Source organism: Berghia stephanieae, chromosome 14, assembly GCF_034508935.2.
Source record: "Berghia stephanieae isolate SIO BIC M18660-M18661 chromosome 14, UCSD_Bste_1.3, whole genome shotgun sequence".
Lineage (NCBI taxonomy): Eukaryota > Metazoa > Mollusca > Gastropoda > Nudibranchia > Aeolidiidae > Berghia > Berghia stephanieae.
Genome location: NC_088373.1, coordinates 13,249,067 through 13,264,066, shown reverse-complemented (window position 1 = coordinate 13,264,066; position 15,000 = coordinate 13,249,067). Strand labels below are relative to the sequence as shown.

The window sequence follows — 15,000 nt, the reverse complement described above, 5'->3', positions numbered from 1 at the left end:
TAATAATAATAATAATAATAATAATAATAATGATATTAATAATAATAATAATAATAATAATAATAATAATAATAATAATAATAATAATAATAATAATAATAATAATAATAGTAATGCAATAATAGTAATAATAATAAATAATAATAATAATAATAATAATAATAATAAATATTAATAATAATAATAAGAAGAATATTAATAATAACAATAATAATAATAATAATAATAATAATAATAATAATAATAATAATAATGAGGATGAGGATGATGATGATGGTGATGATGATGATGATGATGATGATGAGGATGAGGATGAGGATGAGGATGATGATGATGATGATGATGATGATGATGATGATGATGATGATGATGATGATGATGATGATGATGATGGTGATGATGATGATGATGATGGTGATGATGATGATGATGAGGATGAGGATGATGATGATGATGAGGATGAGGATGAGGATGATGATGATGATGATGATGATGATGATGATGATGATGATGATGATGATGATGATGATGATACTGGTCTCTTTGTAACACGCCTGACCGGCGAGTCTTATTTTCGTTTTGCACTTACATTTACATGTTTTGAGTGATTTTTATCTCTTATTATTTTTAGATTCTAATACCATCTAATTTTTGATAGTCTTGTGGTTTTATTGATATACATTTTAACGATTTCTAACAGAGGATTTTTCTGAAATTTAAAACTTTTAAGTATGGACTTTCCAAAGTCGAACATAGTTTTAAACTGCTATTTGTTTACAGCCATATTGGAAACTTTATTCACTGTGTTTTATTTTAAAACTTTTAACTACTGCAGTGTTCATAGATCTATTTAAAATACTTATTTTATGAACAGACTCAGAGGGGCGAGACGAAAGCAACGCCCTATTATCACTGTCATTGGTCATCGGCCAACCCCACGCCCGCTCCCCCTACTACCTCGATCCTCGATTCAATTTATCAACACACTTCCCCCATCCCAATAAATACTCATCACCGTTCCTTGTCAAATGTCAACACTGTCCGTGACAGTCAGTATGAAATTAACGACCACCATGACAACAACTCAAAGCAACAGCACTGTTTCGAGCAAAACAACAACAACAACAACAACAACAACCTGCAAGTTATGATCATACCAGTTTAAAAATTGGACCGCGAATGTTAGATCGTGCCTTAATAAAACTCAAGACATTATCGACATTATTGAAGATCACAAAATTACTATTTGTGTCATCTTGGAAACATGGCTTACTCATTCATACGATGACCCAGTCCTGAAGGCAATTTCACCCGAAGGCTTTTGTATTAAATCATTTCCACGCATTGGGAGGAAAGGAGGTGGAATTGCAATTATTTACAACTTGTCACTCTTTGACAAGATATCATTCCACCATGATAATTTTAGAAGTTTTGAATACGCTGGGATTTGCCATTCATGAAAATAAATTTTAAAAGGTCGTTTCACTGTATCTACCGCCCACCACCAAGCCAACAAAACAAAATATCAACAATTATCACAGTTTGGAAAATTGATGTCTATTCAATCCATAAACAAAAAGCAGAATATTTTAATGGGTGATTTTAACTTTGATTATTTCGGAAACAAAAATGAATCCAAAGTATTCCGGGAGCTTATTGATTCAAACAACTATGGCCACACAATAGATCATGCCATTATAGACATTGAACATTCTCTCTCTTCACCTGTCTTGAATATTGATAAATTAATATCGGACCATCATTTAATTGTGTTTTGCGTTTTATTCCTAGTGAAGCTTGAAATAAAAAAGATGATAACATCTCGTAATAATATGAAGAATATAAACATGAACATTTTTAAACAAGACCTTGACCATAACGTTAAAAATAAACTCAATACAAATGGTCCCCACGAGTCAATTGTTGGTACGGTGGACAAGCATGCTCTCTTAAAAACTAGAGCAGTAAGGGTGAGACGTCAAGCACCCTGGCATAATACAGAAATAAAATTGACTGGATTAGCCAGGAGGCGGGCAGAAAGAAAATGGCTCAAGTCCAGAGATGCTGTTGACAAAAAATTGTACATCGAGGCTAGAAATGATGCGATAGCTTTCAATTTCAGGGCCAAAAAGAAATTCTATGAAGACAGCCTGAAAAACGTCGGGCGTTCGAGACAATTCTTTGCCTTGATCAAGGAACAGCTGGGACAACAGACACAAGCAGCTCTCCCATCTTTAATTGATCGTGCCCTCTATACACATGCCTACTAGCCGGGGGCCTGGCGTGGAAACTAGAAGGCCCACGAGTCCCGATGATAGCACTTTAACTCTCTCTCTTTCTCTTTCTACCAACTCGCTTTGGTCAATATTTTAAAGACAAAAACGGATACCATCAGGAAAGAACTCTCATCTGAATCGATCCAAACAACATTTGACAAGTTTCAAGCCTGACCACAGAGCATTCGTGAAAAATAATTTTTGTTTATTTTTAAACGTTCGCTTAAAACATATCTGTTTCGTCTTTAGTAGATGGTATGAGAAGCAAGATAGGTCTGTCTGGTTTGTGTTGTGTGTTGTGTGTGTGTGTGTGTGTGTGTTTGTGTGTGTGTGTGTATGCTTGTGTGTGTGAATGAGTATGTTTCAGCCAAAGTAATTTTGTAATTTAAGCGCTTAGAGTCTGGTGTCTCGGAGTTATAGTGCTATATAAGTTTTCAGCATTATAATAATGATAATAGTAATAATGATAATAATAATAATAATAATAATAATAATAATAATAATAATAATAATAATAATAATAATAATAATAATAATAATAATAATAATAATAATGTCCACTATGAAACTACAAAGTCAATCTGTTTTAATTCGTTTTGCTGGATGTTAGGCGTTATTGCAATTTTTTTCGACAGAGACAACGATGTTAACGGCTAGGTACTCATTTTACACATGAGTACGATGAGAGAATATGAGTAAAGTACCTTTTCCAAGGACCCAACTATGCGCCGAGCGAGGCTCGACCCCAGAACCTTCCCATCCATGACCTTTAAGCCGCACAAGATTGTCTAGTGCTTGATAAACGTTTTAATTATAATATGAAATAAATCAATGCACTTAGAGTTGTACTTACATCGTAAGATATGAAAGAAAATTAATGTTGTAGCGATCACTAGATTTTTGTCTTGATATCACTAAAACACTGAGATGTTTAAAGCAACTGATTTAACAACTACAGAATAAACGATCTCAACAGTCACATAATATCCTGAGAAAGCTGAAAAAATACCATCCGTGGTCAGAGACAATATCTTTAAACGAATGACAAGTCACAACAAACGGAGTTGCAAATTTATATAAAGTATCTATCTAATGGGAGTAGTTATCGTTGAGATTTGAGGAGGATCTCGAGGTGATGAAAGATTGATTGAATCATACGACTGACTGGTTCAATGAATAAATATCATGAAATTGACTTTGTGATTATGTTCTACTCATGTTATTGTCAATGAGTCGTGAAGGAGAAGATGATGAGGAGAATATATCTTTTTTTTTTAGAAGAAAAAGAAGGAGAAGATGAGGAGGGGTGTAAGTGCAATGAAAAGTCGTGGCATCATAAACTCCGCCGTCACCAAACAAAGGGCCGTAATTCTAGATGTAGGAATTGCATTTGGATACTGCTCCGTTCCTGAACTCGGAAGTACCGCGGATTTTGATCGGGAATGTTATCTGATAAAATATATATAATGATAATACTTTCAGTATTGATTGTGTTTTGTTATCTCTCATTACAGCTGGTACTGGGTTAGTTATATATCAGTCTTTCTTTTGATTAGAAAATTGCATACCGTTAGATTTACTTTATCTTGTGGAGATGATGTTATGGAGATGTATGCGGATGTGGCCAATCCTTGATCCTTGGAGATAGATTTAACTCTCTCTTTACCAGCCATTTTCATGATTTTCCCCAAAACTTCACACCCAACTAACACAAAAGTAGATTTTTATCACGATTTTTATTTTTATCAAGGAGCAGCGTGGCTCAGCGGTACGGTCTTTGCTTCCTACCCGAAAGGTACCGAGTTCAATCACCCGCCGCTGCGTTGTGTGGCCTTGAGCAAGTCACCTCGACCTAGATCACTTTGCGGCGCTGCTCTGCGGCAGACGCCTGGGTTATTCCAGTCTTCCCTTGGAATAGACTCTAAAGACAAATTTCCCCATTGGGATGAATAAAGGTAATTTCTATTTCTAAACACAATGGCAGTAAGTTCTTGAGACACATATTTTCTTTAGCAAAACATGCTCTACAACACACTGTTCATTATCTTTAAATGTTATTTTGTACAAGAGAAATTTGAATAAGAAAAATATTAGTTGTATCGAAACGAATGTGACGATTTTCCTATAGTTGGTAAGGAGAGGGTTGAACAAAAAAAAAAGGAAAACCATCAACACACAAGTAGACCTCTATATAGTTTAACCTTTCCTTTCCAGCCATTTTCAGAATTTTTCCCAAAATTTCACACCAACCGAACACAAAAAAATACTTTTTTCTTACTCAAACATGAAAGCAACAAATTCCCACATTACATGCATAATATTGATCAGTAAAATGAACTTTACAACACAGTGCCACGTTTTTATACCGATTTCTCTTTAAATTGTGTGATTTATAAAAGAAATCTGAATGATAAAAGTGCTGGTTGGATCGATACTGCTATTTTTCGCCGATTACAAGAGTCGTAACCTAACTATAATTGCCTATTTGGACAATAAAGATTATTATTATTATTAGTAAGTAACAAATGTGACGATTTTACTATGGTTGGTAAGGAGAGGGTTGAAAAGTCATCGAGAAAGAATGGTAAAGATGTCTTGGTATATTTGTTGATCTATTGTTTTCAAATTTTGTGCTTAGACCGTCGTGGTAAAATATTTTACAAACCAGCTCTGGAGGCAAGAGTTTTGAGTTGTCTCCGAAGTGAAAAATAACCTATTTTAAACAATCGACTCGATGTTATTGTCCCTGACAATTATTACATAAAAAAATGAATAGATAAAATAAAATAAACTTTTATACAGCGCAATATCCACTAAACGTGCTCAAATCGCTTTACAAGGGGTCCCTGACCAACAGCAATACTAAACATGTAGGACAGGACGCATGTTAGGCGATATTACAATTTTTTGTTCAGACGGAGACAACGCTGTTAACGGCCAGGTACTCATTTTAAACCTGAATATGGTGAGTATGCGTAAAGAGCCTTTTCAAAGGACTCAACTATGCGCCGAGCGAGGCTCCGATCCTATAGCAAGTGTCATACCACTAGACTAGATAAAGCAAGAAATAAATATACAAAAATAAATCAAAAATACAAGAAAAAAAAAACAAACAAAAAAACAAATAAAAGTAATGGGATGGGGTTTTTTTCTTATTGTATGTTTCTTTCATGCTTTGTCTGGCCGTAGCCATCGTTAACTTATAGCCTGACACTGACCAACAAATGACGTCAAAAGACAAGTCTTTGGCCACAAAAGAAAACAAGTCGTGTATTCAATAGTTCAACCAATGGGATCACTTGCTCCCTTGAGCTCTAGATACTAACGACAACTCACCAGACGCTGCAAAAACATATAAAATGACGTCAAATTGTAAGTCCCAGTAGGTTCTAGTGTCAGGCTATAAATTAACGATGGCTACGATCTGGCACCTCTCATACACACTTGTTCAGTTTTGAATTCTTGGTTGTGGTAATCTATTAATAGTTTTGCTATTCCCCGCATGCCATGAAAAAAGAATTCCGCCCTTCGCCTCACTGGAGAAATACTTGAAAATTATCCTCATTGCAAAAAATTTGCATATTTAATCCATATTATTATCAGGTTTTTATGAATGTAGAAATCACAACAGGCAGCTACGCCTCTGGCTTTCAACTATAGAAATGTAACAATAGGCTTCAACAGTCGTGACGCCACTTCCCTCGTAATGACGCATAGTAACTTAGTAATTGGTTCTTAACTATCGGAAAAATGGCGGACGCCCTTATGAAATATTTCTCCCACGAGCATAAAAGTGTATCCAGAGGAGAAAAACAATTAAATCTGATCGTGTTTTGACTTTTATACATTCTGATCACGTGACAGCATGAAGATACCGATTTTCTTTGTTTAGAACCAAGCTGCTCGTTGCTGGGCGGACGTGACATCAGACTATTGAATCCTATAGATAGTATGCAGATGACGTCACTCAGGCCTTTGTTATTGTTTTTGCCATCCGCGTTTGTGAGTTGTTCTCACTAAACTGTATTAACCAGACTATAAAAGTTCATGGTTACACAGAGTTTGTGTGTTGGTCCGTTATACTTCCGGGTGGCAATGTTGTGAACTCCTTGGCCAAGCGCATTCTATCTATTGGCTATATGTCAAGTGTGTACAAAGTTTACAATTTGCTGTGCCATTTTGAATTCAGGGTTGCAATGTTAGTGAGTAGTGCACATGATTCTCGTGAAAAGGAAAACCCAAGTAAAGCCTGTATGTGCAGAGGCTAATGACCGTAATCACAACAGAATTCACTGTGTATAGATAGAATGAAGATGACGTCACTCTGGTCTTTGTTATTGTTTTTTGCCATCCGCGTTTATGAGTAATGCTCACTGAACTGTATTAACCTGACTATAAACGTTCATGGATACACACAGTTTTGTGTGTTTGTCCGCTTTACTTCCGGATGGCAATGTTATGAGCTTCTTAGCCATGCGCATACTCTCTATAATATTGTTAACGTTAACCCTCCAAAAGTTTACTCATTCCAGACCCTTCGTTTTTTACATACCGTAAAGAATAAAAATCCCAAGTAACCAATGAAAAAAAATAGCTTAATGTCACTAACAATTCTAATGTTCGAGCCAATAGGGAATGAGATTAGCGGAAGAGTAGCGTCCCCTGATTGGACGTCACCCATAGTCTGTGACGTCACCGGCGAAAAAGTTATTAGAGAGAGAACGTCATGTTGTTTGTGCGCATGCGTCTCTCGTCCTCGATTCCGCGTGCGCAAAACCAACATGACGTGAAGCGAGGACGAGAGGTGCATGCGCACAACAAACATGACGTTCTCTCTCTAATAACTTTTCCGCCGGTGACGTCACAGACTATGGGTGACGTCCAATCAAGGGACGCTACTCTTCCGCTAATCTCATTCCCTATTATCATTGAAATCCATCAGAGGATTGTGGAGATATTCGCGTCAGCGCGTGCACACGGGTAGTGGAACGGACTATAATGTTTTGGTCTGTGTCAGGCTATGATTAAACGAATGCTACTGTAGAACCATAGCCATCGTTAACTTATAGCCTGACACTAAAACCGTAGCCATCGTTAACTTATAGCCTGACACTAAAACCCTAGCCATCGTAAACTTATAGCCTGACACTGACCAAAAAATGACGTCAAAAGACAAGTCTTTGGCCACAAAAGAAAACAAATCGTGAGTTGTAGTCAATAGTTCAACCAATGGAATCACCTGTTTCCTCGAGCTCTACTAACGACAACTCACAAGACGCTCCAAAAACCTTTAAAAATGACGTCAAACTTAATCCGAGTGGGTTCTAGTGTCAGGCTATGATTAAACGAAGGCCACTGTAGAACCGTAGCCATCGTTAACTGACACTAAAACCCACTAAGACCCATATTTTGACGTCATTTTTAGGTTTGTAGACCGCCTGTAGATAGTTCGAAGATGACGTCACTCAGGCCTTTGTTATTGTTTTTGCCATCCGCGTTTGTGAGTTGTTCTCACTAAACTGTATTAACCAGACTATAAACGTTAATGGATAAACACAATTTTGTGTGTTGGTCCGTTATACTTCCGGATGGCAATATTATGAGCTTCTTAGCCAAGCGCATACTATCTATTGAGTTGTCTTTAGCCGTGGTCAAGGAAACAAGTGATCCCATTGGTTGAACTGTTGAATACACCTAAACTCACGATTTGTTTTCTTTTGTGGCCAAAGACTTGTCTTTTCACGTCATTTATTGGCCAGTGTCAGGCCATGAGACTACGAAGACCATAGTAAGTAGAGCTCGGTAACTTTTTGTTACGAATCAAAAACCATACCGCTTAGCCATGCAACTCCCCCCCCCCCCCCCCCCCCCCCACCATCACCACCACCACCTCATGACGTCGCAAAGTGCTTTCGACAGATCAAACAGACATAGCTACCAATTCACTGCTGGGTGGAGAGAGAGAGAGAGAGAGAGAGAGAGAGAGAGAGATAGAGATAGATAGATAGATATAGATAGATAGATAGATAGATAGATAGATAGATAGATAGATAGATAGACACACACACAGAGAGAGAGAGAGAGAGAGAGAGAGAGAGAGAGAGAGAGAGAGAGAGAGAGAGAGAGAGAGCATGAAAAAGTAATGCCATAACTTTGGAGGTCGACGCAAAGGCATATCGTAATCATTATCATCATCATTATTATTTAAGATAACAGTTATTTTTTATCACCTTACGTTATCTATAAAACCGAATCGATTCATTTATAAGGAGAAATTTTGTTTAAGTCGAGAATGGTGAGGAGAATCTATCTAGATAAAACACGCATTCTAATTTAAACGATAATACATTAGTTATAACAATAAAATTGTATTACAACGTGTCCTCTATCACGTGGCTGGTGGTGAATCAGACACCGCACGGAACTCGATCTATGCTCCTTCTTCTATCACTGACATCATCAAAGTTGGACGGTAAGGAGAATTGAAGGAGACGCTGAGTAGGGGTGTTTCCTGTTTTACTCGGACAAATTACACTAATTTTTTTTATATTTTTTTTGGCCATCAAAAAACTTCCTTCAGATAACTATATTTCAATTAAAACGACCCTCGTCTGTCAAAAAAAAAACCCAAAAAAACTCTCAAACCTGGGACTTCTTTGCAGACTTTATTGAAGACCCTCAAGTTTGTGAGTTTTTGTCAAGATTGAATGAAGTTCATTTTAATTGACCGATATATTATTTGCGTAACGAGATTTCTGGTCACATTTTTTAGAATGTGTTTTCTCAGAGTACCGGGAGAACTGTTATTTTGATTGATATTAAAGCGCCCAGAACCTGTTCTATCTGGAATAAGTCGGCCACGAGAATGACCGAATGAATAAGGCTAAAAAAAAAGGGCATCTTTATCCGGAGGAATTGTGTTCGAGCAGCCCCCCCCCCCCCCCTCCTTTTTTCCCCCCTTGAGCCAGATACTTGGCCATTGATGTTCATTTTGTGTTGGTGTGTTACGACTCAGACTTGGGTTATATCGGTCTTTTGGGAGGCCTTCCGTACGGTCCTCAAGGTAAAGAAACTGCCTCAAAATGCTACTAGCCCTAATAGAAAAGGGTACAGTTCGTACAGAACTGTCTCAAAACGATGCTAAGCGTGCAGTAATTTTTTCCTCTATTAGGGTTAGCAGCGTTTCGAACCAGTTCCCTTACAGCGAGGACATACGGAACCCCCCCCCCCCCCCTCTCCCCCAAACCCCACCCACCCCCCTGTCTTTTTATTTGTGGTAGACCATAAAGACAAAAATTTCTTTGGAGTAAGTAAAGGAAATGATTTAATGATGTAATTATTGATGAATTAATTAATTGATTGATAATACATTAATTTCATAATTCATTTATCTATTACCGCTTTACATCGCTGCACATGTGTACGTGGAACAATCAAAATCGCCGCAAAGATATTCACTTCACCAAAATATGTAAAGAAATAAAGACATACATAGATGGAGAGAGAATTCACGTGTGGCCATTCATGAAATCGTAAAACTTTTCCTCAATTGGATTCAATAGTCTGATGTCACGTCGCCCAGCAACGGCGAGCAGCGTGGTTTGTAAACAAAGAGAATCGGTACTTTTTTCATGCTGGCTAGAACTTTTTTACATGTCATGTGATCAGAATGTATAAAAGTCAAAACATGATCAGATTTATAATGTTTTTTTTCTCCTCGGATACACTTTTATGCTGGTCGGAGAAGTATTTCATAAGGGCGTCCGCCATTGTTCCGATAGTTAAGAACCAGTTACTAAGTTACTATGCGTCATTACGAGGGAAGTGACGTCACTACTGTTGAAGCCTATTAGAATCCAATACCTTCAGATACGAATGCGAGTGGCATAGCACAATACCACATAGCCGCACAATTGGAAGTAGAGAAGGAAGAGGAGGGGGAGGAGGAGGAGGAGGAGGAGGAGGAGGAGGAGGAGGAGGAGGTAGCGACAAGTTTTACTGTCATTAATTTGGATTAAAGACATAATTGTTCACTGTTTCTGTATTAATGATTAATACAGAAACAGTGAACAACTCAGTCTTAATCCAACATACCAATCCACTAGCCAACGATTATATCTACATCATTCTATTCCTCCTAAGTTGCAATCTTCTTCTTCAGAGCCATCAGGCCCATGGAGCCGGAGTTTATCCCGGTTTCTGTAGCGTGACAATAGCAATTGCTTGCTACCTTTTTGATAGGACGCTTGTCTATCGCAAAAGTACGTTCCGCCAGATCTAACAGACCCAGCTACCCAATCACCGCTGAGTGGATAGGGGGGGGGGGGAGGGGGGGGGGTAGTCAGAAGAAAAAATCCCGACTGCACCCGGGATCGATCTCGGTCTCTTTGCGTGTGAAGCCAGTGCTCTACCAGATGAAGATAAATGACCGCCAATGACTCTTGACATGAATGCAATGATGGACGTCATCCAGGAATCCTACAATTTCAGTATTTGAAAATGACGGTGGTGGTTGGTGTGGTGGTGGTGGTGTTGGTGGTAATGATGGTGGTGATGATGATGATGATGATAACGATGATGATGATGATGATGATGATAACGATGATGATGATGATGATGATGATAACGATGATGATGATGATGATGTGATGGTGGTGGTGGTGGTTGTGGTGGTGTTGATAGAGATGATGATGACGATGATGTGGTGGTGTTCGTTGTAGTAGAGGTGGCGGTGATGATGATGGTGATGGTGTGATGCTAGGGGTTGTAGCGATGAGGATGATGATGATGGGAATGATGATGATGATGAGGTGGTGGTGATGGTAGCAAAGGTTGTGGCAGTGATGGAGCTTATAATAATGATAAAGAGCAAATTCAAAATCGAAGCGCCATTCAATACATTAGAAAATCAACTGGATCAAAGGAGAAAAAGACAAAGTACAGTCATTACACAAAATGTAAGGCGGGGGGGGGGGGGGGGGGGGCGGTGTCTAATTTTGACTTCAACATTTGAGAATTAGATACATCTTAAATCTTCTGATTTGGCAAATATGCGATGCGTTTATTTTAATAATTAAACTTTTCCACCTTAATCTTTTGATAATTTGTGTACTGTAATAAAATTTCCAATCTTATTCTTTTGAAAATTCGTGTGCTGTATATAGATAGAATGCTCTTGGCCAAGGAGTTCACAACATTGCCATCCGGAAGTATAACGGACCAACACACAAACTCTGTGTTACCATGAACTTTTATAGTCTGGTTAATACAGTTTAGTGAGAACAACTCACAAACGCGGATGGCAAAAACAATAACAAAGACCTGAGTGACGTCATCTGCATACTATCTATAAATTTCAAGTTATTTTTTCTCGATTGATCTAAAATTTCAGACCTGCATCATTTATACCATTTACCGTGCGGAGGCTGTATGCTTATAAGATTTTGTAATTTTGGGGGGATTTTCTTTTCTTGCACCCGATATTATAGTCTAACTTCCAAATGACACAAGCAAATGTTGGCACAAGTATTTGAGTGTAAATAGATTCAATTTACATTATTCTAACCGAAGATTGTGCGCACCAGCGCATTTTAATCTTTATTTGAAGTAAATCGGGTGATTTTTCATGACGTTATGATCAGATGTATGGGAAAGGTATCCAGCAACTTTTCTCAAATTTCACAATTTGACAAACTGTAGAATAAATATTTAGAAGTGAAATTAAACTTTGGTATTTCCAGATGATGTTCAAAACGGGTTGATTTAATCATTTATGTCAAGAACTCATTTTATTTTGAACAATGAATTGAGGATGAATATAGTTCTTTTTTTCGAGATCTTTCGTGAAAACGGCATTTATGACAAGAACTCATTTTTGATTTAAAAAATGACCTTCTAACTAAACTCGGCAATATCTCAGTTCAAACCTTTTCAACACCGGCTATGTGGTCTAGTGGTATGACACTCGCTTTCGGATTGGAAGGTCCTGGGTTCGAGCCTCGCGCTCGGCGCATAGTTGAGTCCTTTGAAAAGACTCTTTACTCACATTCTCTCACCGTACTCAGGTATAAAACGAGTACCTGGCCGTTAACAGCGTTGTCTTTGTCCGAAAATTGTAATATCCCCTAACATGCGTTATGTCCCGTCCTACATGTTAAATGTTGCTGTTGACCAGGGACCCCTTGTAAAGCGCTTTGAGCACGTTTAGTGGATAATGCGCTATATTAAAAATTACATACACATACACATACCCATTCACACATCTCAAATACAGACAATAAGAAAAAGAGAGATGACAGGGACAGAGAGAGAGAGAGAGAAAGAGAGAGAGAGAGAGAGAGAGAGAGAGAGAAAAGAGAGAAGGAGGGGAGGGTGGGTTCGAGTCCCGCTCAATTAAAAAAATAAAATGAACACTCGACCGATTGAAGCCGAACGTTGCCTGTAAAGGGATAACAATTCATGAATAACGACTGGGATAGCATTTTATATTATTTACGATCTGGATTTATCTGGTTAGAACTAAAATAGAACCATAATCATAGCCACTTTAACTCACTCAACCCTAACACCGACTATATCCGTAGTTTACTTGGGTTACTTTTACCCCATGTCTATTTATTACATTTTTTATGAGACGAATTATAGGAGTAATAATCAAAGCTAATGTTTTTAGTTTTTGCATGCTAATGGTAGTTGAATAAAACTATCTATGTACATGCTCATTTTAAATACATTTTTTCCAATTTTGAAAAGTAGCAAAAAAAAACTCCAGGATTGAGTGAGTTAATACACACCTTGTTTCTTTCGATCTTCTGTTTCTAATACATACACACATGTGCGCGCGCGCACACACACACACACAAACACACACACAAACACACATACACACACACTATTCCATTTCCTTTCTTTCCTCTCTCTCTCTCTCTCTCTCTCTTTCTCTCGCCACTCGTCACCCATAACATTCCTAACATTCTCTCCCTCTCTCTCTCTCTCTCTCTCTCTCTCTCTCTCACACACACACACACATACACACACACACACAAACTCACATATACACATACACATACCCATACACACACCTCAAATACAGACAATAAGAAAGAGAGAGATGACAGAGAGAGAGAGAGAGAGAGAGAGAGAGAGAGAGAAGGGGGGGGGGTCGAGTCCCGCTAGCTCTGAGCGGCCCAAAGTTCAGTCATTGGAAAAGATTCTTTACTAACTACTCACAATTTCTTACAGCACTCAGGTGTAAAATGAGTACCCGGCTGTTAACAGCGTTGTATCTTTCGGAGAAATTGTAATATCGTCATACAGGCGTCTTGCCTCGTCCAAGACGTTTAGTATTACTGTTGGCTTGGGACCCCTGTAAAGCGTTTTGAGTACATTCCGTGGCCTTCGTAAAGTTATGGCCTGACACTGACCAAAAAATGACGTCAAAATGCCAGTCTATTGCCACAAAAGAAAACAAATCGTGAGTTGTATTCAATAGTTCAACCAATGAAATAACTTGTTTCCATGAGCTCTACTAATGACAGCTCACTAGGCGGTGCAAAAAAAACAAATTATGACGTCAAACTGCCAGTCCTTTTGGATTTCAGTGTCAGGCTATAACATAACGATGGCTACAGTGTCAGGCCATGAGTTTTCGAAGGCCACGGTCTTACTTAGTGTCACTCTAAAGATAGAACGAAGTTGGCGTCACTCGGGTCATTGTTATTGTTTTTTGCCGTCAATTTTATGAGTAATTAACCAGTAGATTTTTCACCAATCAAAACATGGGATTTGTGACACACCCTCACACGTGCTCGGACAAACATAGTTGGTTGTTTATAAACAATAACGTGAACGAATTCGACCTCCATCTGATCGTTGTTATTGTTTTTATATTGACAATAATAAAAACGTTTAAGTTTACTAATAGTTTTCTGTGTTGATTCTACTGATCAAGCGGTAGAACAGTGGGTATTTTACTCAACACATACCATCTATAGTAAAACCTGTGTAGTTTGCTTTGTCTACCAATCACTGCCATTGTTTACATTATGACGATTGTCCGAGAGGCGTGGTCATCTACCGGTTAATTCTCACTAAATTGTATTAACCGGACTATAAACGTTCAAGGTTACACATGTATTGTGTGATGGTCCGTTATATTTCCGGATGGCAATGTTGTGAACTTCTTAGCCAACGCGCACTATCTATATATAGTATGCGCTTGGCTCAGAAGCTCATAACATTGCCATCCGGAAGTATAACGGACCAACACACACAACTGTGTATAACCATGAACTTTTATAATGTGGTTGATACAGTTTAGTGAGAAGTACTCACAAACGCGGATGGCAAAATACAATAACAAAGGTTTGAGTGACGTCATCTTCATTCTATCTATAAGTTAACGACGGCTACGGTCTGATCTGTGTAATACACAGCTTTTCACATTTTTATATTACACCACTATTCTAGTGCATGCTCCCTAATGTATTACGAAAAATAGAAGGAACGAAATTGACGTCACTCAGCACTTTGATATTGTTTTATTCAGCCATTTTGGTGATTAGTTTTCACTATATTAGTGATACAATGTGTTAATTAAAAGGATTGATAGATAGATAGATAGATAGATAGATAAAGGGTGATAGTAATAGATAAAGATAATAGATAAAAAATGATAATAGATAGATAGATAGTTTTATAAATTATTGAAAAAAAAAATTGCGAG

At 37.9% G+C, this 15,000-nt stretch overlaps 1 protein-coding gene across 3 annotated transcripts in view; it reads right to left on the bottom strand.

Annotated features, from left to right (window-relative positions):
• The window catches only part of LOC144960105 (uncharacterized), a 74,487-nt gene that overhangs the window by 30,009 nt on the left and 29,478 nt on the right, over positions 1 to 15,000 (bottom strand). The window contains exon 1 of one of the 3 annotated variants that reach the window (XM_078893063.1): positions 3,130 to 3,469. The exons of the other annotated variants lie outside the window; for them this stretch is intronic. The gene's annotated coding sequence lies outside the window, so the exon portion shown is untranslated. Of the gene's footprint in view, positions 1 to 3,129; positions 3,470 to 15,000 lie in introns of those variants that run through there. 3 annotated transcript variants of the gene reach the window in all.